This window comes from Habropoda laboriosa, unplaced genomic scaffold (genome assembly GCF_001263275.1).
Source record: "Habropoda laboriosa isolate 0110345459 unplaced genomic scaffold, ASM126327v1 scaffold339, whole genome shotgun sequence".
NCBI lineage: Eukaryota > Metazoa > Arthropoda > Insecta > Hymenoptera > Apidae > Habropoda > Habropoda laboriosa.
Genome location: NW_017100496.1, coordinates 532,657 through 543,489, shown reverse-complemented (window position 1 = coordinate 543,489; position 10,833 = coordinate 532,657). Strand labels below are relative to the sequence as shown.

General features: G+C 36.4%; 1 pseudogene; it reads right to left on the bottom strand.

The window, feature by feature from the left end:
* Positions 1-4,444: 4,444 nt before the first annotated feature.
* LOC108576108 lies at positions 4,445-6,591 on the bottom strand (annotated as a pseudogene).
* Between the last annotated feature and the right edge of the window lie 4,242 nt (positions 6,592-10,833).

Here is a 10,833-nt window from a genome sequence, read left to right as displayed (position 1 = left end):
ATAAGTGCCAATAGGAACGAAAGGGTTAAGCACAACAAACATTACGGTTCAGAACCGACTTTAATCTCGACTTTATCCAACGAGTACAAAAGATTAGATTTATCAGACGCGTTATTTATCAAAGCATGCAAATGAAAAGGAGGAAAAAGCGGTGTTTTGTAACGTGAAGCGGAGTTTTCAGGGGGCGCGCGCGACCCGATTTTAGCAAACGCTCGCGAAATGCTTTGTATTAGCCCTGCACATATAGACACGCTGATTCCACGCGAAACAGAAGTTTGATGACAAAATATTTGTCGTTCAAACAGCCGGTCAGGTCCTGTGAGTCCCCCGCGTCACGCGTTCCGCGCGCGATTCCGATCTCTTCATCGAATTAAGTGTCGCGTCCCCGAATCAGCCGCAACCTACCTCAACTGTCCAGCTGTTGCTGCTCAGACGACGCCTCCTCTTTTAGCCTCTTTATACTCGTTCCAATTTCTAATCGTGTTCCAAAGTGATTATAAATGTGATTCCTTTTTAACACTTACGTGGAGTTTGTAAAGTTACAGGAATACGGGTAATTATTTACTTACTAAATATCTATTATATTGTTACCAAATACAAGTAATACAAAAGTAATATTCTTTCTATAAAAGTTCACTTCAATTATTTTCATTATTAATAGACCGCTCCAAATTTTTTTGGTGATAGAGGATACGTTTCCAAAGGATCTCACAGGTAGTGATCTTAGATATTTTCTATATCCTTTTTTTAACCATCTACTGTCGAGGCGGAGTCTCAGAGACTCCGCTGATTCCATCATTTTTGTTTTCTTCCATTCTATTTAGAACTCAACGTTATTATATTAAATAAAATTAATAGAACCGACCACTGTATTCTATTATGTTCATTAGGAAAATGTGTAATGAAGGCAAATCGGTAAGAAAAGTTGTCAGAAATGTTCTATGTTTACGTATAAACTAATTGGAAGTTCAGGAGTTTCGTAGACTCCATATCAGGCTTCACGTCCCAAAAACGGTGTCTCGACAGTAGAGGGTTAAATAAGGTTTCAAAATCACGTTTAATGTTTTTATGTACAAACTTTATTTATAAAAGAATGTATTGTAGTCGTTGAAATCGTCTCAATGCCTGCTAGCTAATAGGCAAAAGAAAACTATAGGGTTGTACGTAACAAAAATGGAACGTGGCCTTGAAAACTTATTTTAAAACGGGACAGAAAGAATCTAAGATGATCACCTTGAATATTCTTTGAAATCGTATCATCTGTGATAAAACAAATTTTAGTCAGTCGAAAATAATTGAGGTGGTCACGTTAGATGGTCCACCCTGTATAGCGTTGAAAACAGTGGCGAATTTTTCCAAAATCATGGCCACAATTTAAAGAAAATTCGTTTTCATTTTGGAAATCTGTAAACTATTTTTCGTTTATAGACTATTTCAACATTATCTTCTATCAAATAACACATAACCATGCGGCGGTTATGTGTATAAGAAAAGTTACTCGGGACATTGTCCTTGACAACATATCTCAAGGTCATCGAAATTGACGAGGCGTACTTCTTTGTAAATAATTACCACCAGCGGCCGTAGCCGTGCATACTATCGGTCCCCGTTCAATCACCGAAGTCAAGATGCACTGGGCGACGTTCCGTAAGAAGATGGGTGGCCGCTCCACATCCGTCTCTGGAAGCCGTGTTGGTCATCGAAATTGACGAGGCGTACTTCTTTGTAAATAATTACCACCAGCGGCCGTAGCCGTGCATGCTATCGGTCCCCGTTCAATCACCGAAGTCAAGATGCACTGGGCGGCGTTCCGTAAGAAGATGGGTGGCCGCTCCACATCCGTCTCTGGAAGTCGTGCTGCTGGTTTTATCGGGCTGAAATTTCACACAGACGTTAGTTCCATCCTTACTAACGTCTAGAAATTGAAAAAGTCCAACAGCAAAAATCCTTACCGCCAAGTTTGGGGTTCAAGCACGGTCAGGCGTCCTCGTTCATTCTCCGGCTTGTTCCTCGGTTGGTGGTTTCGATGGAAAGTAGAAACCCGGTCTGAAAGAGGGTTATAAGCTGTAAAGCTGAGGTACTCTGAATCCTTCTAAGGACGACCAACACTTAGTTGTAAATAATTACCCGAATGAGTAAATTTGGGTCAAATTGACTCAATACCATATATTTACAAGAAACGCGTATAAAAAAATATAACTTAGTTCATTTAATTATTACGGTCTAATATTGTAACGATTTATTCAACTCGTACAGTATAATTTTAGTATTACATTGAAATTATGTGAAATATTGTCGCTTGCATCGCCAGTCCTGGCCTAAATGTTTTCTTTTCGCGTTCGGCCACTTCGAGATATTGCACGAGCAAGCCATAATATAGAGTTGTCTTCCGATTTACAATATCTGGAATTATTACCTTCAATTCCTATTCGTTCATCTGAAGGCTGCCCTAACTTTCTTCGGAATCTGAGTTTTCTTCACCTACTTCTGTTTCCGTTGCATAATCTTCTTCTACATCGGCCACATTGTCAAAAATATCTTCACTGAGCCCATAATAATGAAAGTGGTCTAAGTCAAAATTAAAAAAAAATGAGTTTATCAGTTATTTCACATTATTTTAAACTAAATTAATTCAATGTAATTTTTACGATATTGTCAAAAATGAACCGTTAGATGGTGCTTGTTATTTCAATATTATATGGAATTCATTTAGTGTTAATTATGAAAGTGGTCTAAGTCAATTCAAACTTTAAAAACAACATTTTCGTATGAGATTCGCACAAAATTTCACTTTCATAATAAATTTTCATTAATCAAGACTAATAAAATTCTAAATTAAAATGTTACATAATACAGAAATATTTTTTAATTTATTCAAATGTAATCCTTTAAATATCTCGAAAGAAGAAATATATGACTTAGACCACTTTCATAATTATGGGCACAAATTTTGTTATTTATCGAATTACAAGTGCTACTAGAAATAAAAATAGGTGTTGCAAATATGTACTGTTTGTTGGCATGCCATCGTAGAAAGTCAAATTTACATTCTGAAGCTGTTTCGAATGTAAAGAGTAACGTGTTGCACCAGTCTTTGGAAGACTCGAACTAATCTCGTGACAGTTATATTACGAAAAGTGACAAAAGAATATGCAACAGAAGAAGCACAAGAAAGCCACTTGCTAGATATAGTGGATCAAATTAAGCTAATCTTAAATTCCATAAGTGTGCATGAAAAATATTTCATTAAAAAAATCGTACAAATTTTGTTCTTTTTTGTAAAGATTATTAATGTTTACTAAATATTTAAGGATATGAAAAAGTTTCAGTTCAAATGATAGATTAAATAACAGAAGAAGAATTTGTGACTTGATTTCAAGTCAAATTGATCAAAGTTCCGTATAAGGGTTAGGTAAAAATGTATTAATTTTTTAAAAATTTTAGAAAATTATGTGGCGTTTTAAAAGAATATGCAACGGATTACTCCAAGATCATTCAAAGATCACTTTATCGACAATGTCCATCCCCTTGTAGACTCCACTTTTTCCTCATCGATACCGTAATATTGTTGAGTAGAAAATTTTGTATAATTTGGAAATGTTTGTCGAGAGGTTTTTTTTCGAATACGAGGGTTAACTTGGATGAGCTAAGAAGAAAAATACTTTCATGATTTGCACATACACTGCCGCTCATATATTTGCCCAGCCATTTATTCACAATATTTTTTATTTCAACGAGCAACCTCATTTAATCAGTTTTCAAGGGAGAAGTCAAGGATTTCAAAAATAAAGAAGTGGAAGAAAAAAATATAATTCTTTTGAAAAATTGATCCTATCTTTGAATAAAGGAAAAGTAGGTGGACAAATACTAACTTATTATGCTGTGGTAAAAGTCAGATAAAATTGGGTTATTGGACATTTTAATATTGTCACTAAGTGTCAATCACATTGATCATATTCGCTAAATGACCCAGTTAGGCCAGTGACAAATTTAAGAAATAAACTATATAACAAAAAAAAATTTAGTACTATTATTATCATTATAATTGTACACTGGTAGACACCTTTTGGTAAGAAGTACCTAAATATACAGTAAACCCCCGTATAACACAGGGGATACGTTTTGTGTTATACGAGTCACATACACTGCCGCTTAAAAGTATGAGGACACCCTATAAAACGGAATAACCTCTTTAAAAGTGGGCCAAACGACTTGAGTTTTTTTGAGAAGTTAGAAAGATTAGTTTACTAGATGACGTGTCAAAAAATTTTGAAAAAACTACAATTAGTCGGAATCGCGAAGAAAATAGCGAAGGTCGCCTTTTACAACTTTTTTATCTGAGCTCGTAATGAAAATTTTAAAAATACGTTTTGTAGATCTGTAGAAATGTTCGATTTTTAGCGGTAAGTTTATATGATCACAACTTCTTCAATATTAAATTTTATCAATCAAAATAAGAACCATTACATTCCACACATTTTTTCCAATTAGTTAAAAGTTTTTGAATTACATTTTTATAAAAATTCGGAGGTCTGGTGACAATAAATTGTTTAAAGGCATTTTCGACAGTCTCTTGATTCATAAACGTTTTCTCGTTGAGGAAATAATTTAAATCTTTGAAAGAATGATAATGAGTAGGTGACAGGTCAGGTGAATTTGGTGGATGAGGCAGAGTTTCATATTTTAAGCTATTCAGCTTTTCTAACGTTATTTGTGAAACATGCGGTCGAGCATTATCATGAAGCAGAATTGAGCCCTTTCGGTTGGCCAATGCCGGTTGTTTTACCCGCAATTTCTGGTGCATTGCTTCAATTTCGGGACAATATTTCTCCGCATTAATTGTTTCATCCGTCCTTGAGAAATTATAGTGAATTACACCAGCCATTGACCACCATAGTGTGATCATTATCTTCCTTGGATGCAAGGCTGGCTTTGGCATATGTCGTGGGGATTCATCTGCATCCAACCATTGGGCAGAACGTCGTCTATTGTCATACAGTATCCACTTTTCATCACAAGTGACAATGCGATCCAAAAACGGGTCCCTATCATTTCGGATTAACAGTGAATTGCATATGTCTTGACGTTGGAGCTTCTGCCGTTCGTTAAGTTCATGTGGCACCCACTTGTCCAGTTCTTTCACTTTCCCAAACAATTTCATGTGACGTGAAATTGTCATGGGACTTACACTGAATTCTTGTACCAAATCTCTAACTGTTTGTTGCGTATTTATAACAATTTCATGTGACTTACACTGAATTCTTGTGCCAAATCTCTAACTGTTTGTCGCGTATTTACTTCAATAGAAATCTGCAACTGATCGTCGTTAATGGACAGCCCTGGTCTTCCACGTGCTTCAATAACGAGGCTTTCATCTCCGGCTTCGAATTTTTCGAACCATCGATGCACTGTACGTTCGTTAACTGTATCATTCCTGAATGCAGCATTTATGTTTCGAGCAGCTGCTGCTGCGTTATGACCACTTTTCCACTCATATAAAAATGTACGCGAAAATCACGTTTGAAAGCAAGACGATTACACAAACAAATAAAGACTGAATCTGACAAAAGAAAGTTTACTCTTGTTACGAATCGCAATGTGCTTGTTGCGAAACCGATAATTGTCCCTCTTTTTGAGTCAGACCATTTGAGGAATCTACTCGGGATAGGGGACTCTGGTAGTGCTCGGAAGATAGACTATTAACGCACAACAGTTTGCTATTAAAACTATGTATTTCTGAATGAACGTGAACAGAGGGCGAAATGCTTAAGCTTACTGATCGGAAAATTGTGTGCCGTGTCGTGTGGTGTTCGCTATTTTATAAACTACGTGTGTGTTGTGATTGATGGTGTGAAGGTGTCGTAGGTGGTGGAAGTGTAGGTGGTGTGAAAGTGGGGAATTTGTTCTTACATTTGTTATATTGCTTGTTGGAGGTCTGTTTATGATCTTAGGTCATGTGGTGTTCAGGTGTGAGAGGCGTCGAGTTTTTGGGTGTCGTAAAGTATTTTTCCTGCCGGCTAAGACCTCGCTTTTTAGACGTGCTGGTCTATCGGGAATACCGATGTATTGTTCGGCTTGTCGGTACGGCCGAACAACCCAAGCAACGTTTGTTACGCATGTGACACTCTTGAAGTTGTCATTTTAAAAAATTTCCAAAGACAAATATTTACCGAAAAAATAAGGTTTAAAATATTAATACAACAGAATCAGACATTTCACATGTTACGACCTAATACAATAGATTATGTATGCTTCTGGAAACACGTATTTATAGAAGATGTAAGGGTTTACTATACAAAATGTAAAATCTATATGTAAGATGTATTTTTTATTTCACTTTGAAATAAACAAACATTAAAATTGAAAAAGGTTTGTCATTATACATACATTTTACTTGAAGTAACATAAGCAGTTATTCTTTAACCCTCGGAAGGCGAATGGTTTTACAATCAGACGGACGCGGGAGACGAATGCAGAGTCATTTTGACCCATAGCAAAATTTCTATCGTACACGGGTTTTAAGAAGGAATTGTGTATAAATGCGTATACCTTCAACTATATATATTTTATATTCTTCTTGTTTATTTACATTTGATACGTAAAATAGGTGTATCTCCTGTATCAAACGTAATCTGAGCCGCATCACTTTATCGCTGTTGAGTCAAAATGACCCTGCATTCGTCGTACAAGGGTTAATTCACATTTATTTTATCATTTTAATTCTTCCAGTAGTTTCGCCAGAAGAGCGATGGTCCTACATTTCATTATCGCAGCGATAAACCGTACCTACCTATGAATGAATACCTTTGTTTCTGTATGTACCTACACCGTAAAACAAATACTATATAATATAATGTACCAGCAGTTACGGAAACTCTGAGAGCACTGTGAATATATAAACTTATGTACCGTATTATACGAGCCCTTTTTACCAGGGCTGTTACTATTGCTCGGATTTACGGATGTCTAAGTAGGTACTCGGATACCCACGAAATTTACATTCGTATATCCGGATACTTATTTAATTTAGATTCGAGTACCCGAGTATAAGGATACGTGCTTGATTTAGATTCGCATATTTAAACACTTTTTTGATTTGCAATTTCAGTGTCTGTACGTGTGCAGGTACCTAAGTGATGCGAAAGACAAACGATCATACATTCGAAACAGAAAAAAGAGAATATACCTAAGTTATATTTATATCTGAAAAAATATTTTTCATTTAATATCATATGAAAAAAAAATTCCCAAAGTTTACCTATTTTTAGAAGCCTCAGGGTGGTGCACCACCTTAAGAAACTATTAACCCTTTGTATAACACATAATTAGGTCACTACTTCACTCTTTTTTTTAACTAAATCATATCAAAATTGCACTTTTCTCAAATATACGTAAACACATGAGTTCATGGTCACGCGAAATATTTTAATTGCTTAAAAATATATACATTTATTGGTTGCGTTCGTAGTATTTTGAGAGCGCATATATGAGTCTATCGTTCTCAAAGGGTTGACGAATATTTCATTACTGAAATGTCGCAAAAGAAATATCCCTTATTGTTTGAATTCTGTACTTCAAAATCCTCCGGAGTAAAATTTCTCCGGGCCTAAAGGAGGAGTAGAACAATACATACATCAACAACGATCGACGAGTGTGGTGATCATCTGGGTTTGATTTCCGCTAGCTAAGACTTGAGAGCTCGTAGAACTGCAATAATTACTGTCGCCTCTCAACTATATTTAACGTGGCATGTCTTAACGACGATTTGGAACATTGTTCAAATGGTTGCTTTGATGCGCGTGCAGCCGGTGTAGTCGCAATAACGTCGCCTGGAACAACGGAACTGTTGTTTGCCCGTGCTGAACACCAATAGGTTCTAACTGTTACGACGACGTCGACGACGGCGTCGACAACGACGACTGCGAGGTAGTGCTTAACGTTCTGACGTGTTCGTGATAATTTAACAAGTCGCGTGTACATTGACGAATCGCACCTACTTGAATCTGTATCCAGTGTTAGGGTTCACGTTGAAATATCATCGTTTTTGGTAAGTTTGGCAAGCTTTTGGTAAGGTGACACGAATGTTCACCCTTCGACAGTTCACCTCGAGTGAGATAAATAACGAACAGTTTAACTCAAGGGAGACTTTTAGGAAGAAAGTTAGAAAGCTGCGCTTTAAAAATAATCACACACGACGTAATTATTTAAAAAACGCGTGTGAAATATGAATTTTACTCGCTCTAATTCGTAATTAATATTAGACTGTCAAAGGGTTAATTGAAGTTTGGAGACCAAGGATTAGAAATTGAAATTTTAAGGCTGAAGTTTGGAAATGAAAATAAGGAATTTTTGAGAGTTGGGTATTGGAGATGAACATTTTGGGTGATTACGTGATGGAAATCAGAATTTAGACACCGACGGTTCGAAATTGGGAGGAAATGGAAATTTCGACTTTTGGAAATTTCACATTGCCAATGAGAATTTTTCATAATTAGATAATGGAAATGGGAAAAAAGCACTGAGGGTTGGAAAGTGAGATTTAAGAACTGTTGCCTAGAATTGAAAATTTGAAAATGAGAAATGAAAATTTAAGCACTAAGTCTTCAAAATGAAAATTTACGAATTATAGATGAGAAATTGAAAGTTAGTATTTTGGGAAAGTTAGAGACTGGAAATGAGAATCTGCAGAATCTTAGCTACCGAAGGTGAAGATTTCAACATCGGAAGCTATAGACAGTTGATGATTAGGTGATGCACACATCTCAATTTTAACAAAAATTGGACATATCACGCGTTACCATCTGACAACAGATTTAACCTCCCTTCAATTCTCTTGAACGTCAACAATCAAATCGAACCCCGAAACAATTGTCGATCTCTGATAAAACGTACGTACAACAAAGTTCACAAAGTAGAGATTCACGAGAATAGAGAGAACCGTTAGGAACGTCCTCCTTTTGTGCACGCAATTGCGTAAGTGGCGAGGTGTCCAATTGTGTGAATGTGTGTATGTGTGTGTGTGTGTGTGTCGGGCACGTGTCGCGGCGAACAAATAAACGTTGCACGCTTGTAGCTACCTTGGGACCACGTGTTAACCAGGCTAACCAAGATAATCAGTCATTACGAGCGTTTAGCGTGGCCGAGGACCGAGGTGTCGTCGTCGCCCGATTGGACGTTGCTAACGTGGAAATAACTCGCGCGGTAAATACGCGAGTTCTCTCTCCCCCTTTTGTTCAGCTTAGAACCGCGATCTATTTCTTCTTTTAGCGAGTGCCGCGACCTCTGTTTCCGGGGAAACCGGCCCTTGAACCATACGCTGTACTTGTTAGTCAAATCACCTTTTGTTAGTCTAAGATTCCATCGTTTGTATTTACATTGGTTTTGTACAGAGAGGAGGAATGATGCTGAATGGAGAAGCTTCGATTTGAGTTTTTACAGGGTTTTTAGTTGGTTAACCCTCGTACGAAGTTTGTGAGGTTAGACGAGAAAGTAAAGTACAGTTCGTTTAACTGTCATGGCCATTAACTGTCTGTAGTCTTCAGAGTCGAAATCTTCGCGTTCAGCAGCTAAGATTCTGCAGATTCTTAGTTGCAATCCCTGACTCTCCCAAAATTCTAACCTTCAATTCTTCTTCTGTAATTCGTAAATTTTTATTTCGAACACTCAGTGCTTAAGTTTTCATTTCCATCACGAGTTCATCAAAAATTCTTATTTCCAATCCCCAACTCTCCGAACTCCCAAATTTTCAATTCTAGGCAACAGTCCTTAAATCTCACTTTCCAACCATCGGTGCTTCTTTTCCATTTCCATTATCTAATTATAAAAAATTCTCATTTTCAATCTCCAACAAATACGCATTCTCAACAGATATTCTCCATTATGGGAGAAATATTTTGTGCAACGTGTTTTCTACTTGCTTGTAGATAAGAAACTATGTAACTTGTACTTGCGTTCGGAGCCATGTTTCTAGACATTGTGCATACTGTACGGAAATTTTGTTCATTTCATTTCTGTTACATTATTCTTTCTCCTTAGTTTCATTGTTAACAAATGAATGTAAATCGTGTTTCTTTTTACCAGTAGTAAACGTTACATTTTTAAATACAATAACGTAAAGATTTGGTTATTGGCTGCCTTTTCTGTTGAAATTATACAACGCTAAATAAATTCTAATGAGCTGTACGAAGACTTTTTCCATTGACAATCAGTGTGTATAATTGAAGAAAATTTCCATCGTAAAATGTAATCCTATATAGGCACCAATATAAATATAGAAAGAGAGAATTGTTTCACTGAAAATCTATCATTTTAGATCCTAACGTGACTCTGAATTGTGACATTCTTTGAAATACCAAAATTTCCAGTCTTAAATATAGAAACTTTCAATTTCTCTTTCCTTCAAAAATTTAAAACATCGTTTCTACAAATTTTCAACGCTCGAAAATCGACGAAACTTCTTAGAAAAACACGTAAGTACCTAAATATATGTGATCAACATTGTAAATTATTCGTCATTTACGCATTATATTTCCGTGTCTTAAAATTCGTATTATTATTCTGAACGGTAGGAAATGAATCCCAGATAGACTGGCTAAAGAAAGAACAACTAATTGGAAGCACGGAAATAATCGGACAATATAAAAATCGAGGGTACCAGAATAATCAGGTTAATTAACGATTGTTAACGTTCCGGTTTTTTAGCCGCGATTATACGGCGATTTTTATCGGCGGAATCACGAGTGTCTGTAAATACGGGGAGCACGATTTTCATTAAGTTATCGCTGATAATTATGACTCGAACTAATATTTGCGAGGATATTTCGGGCTGCCGCG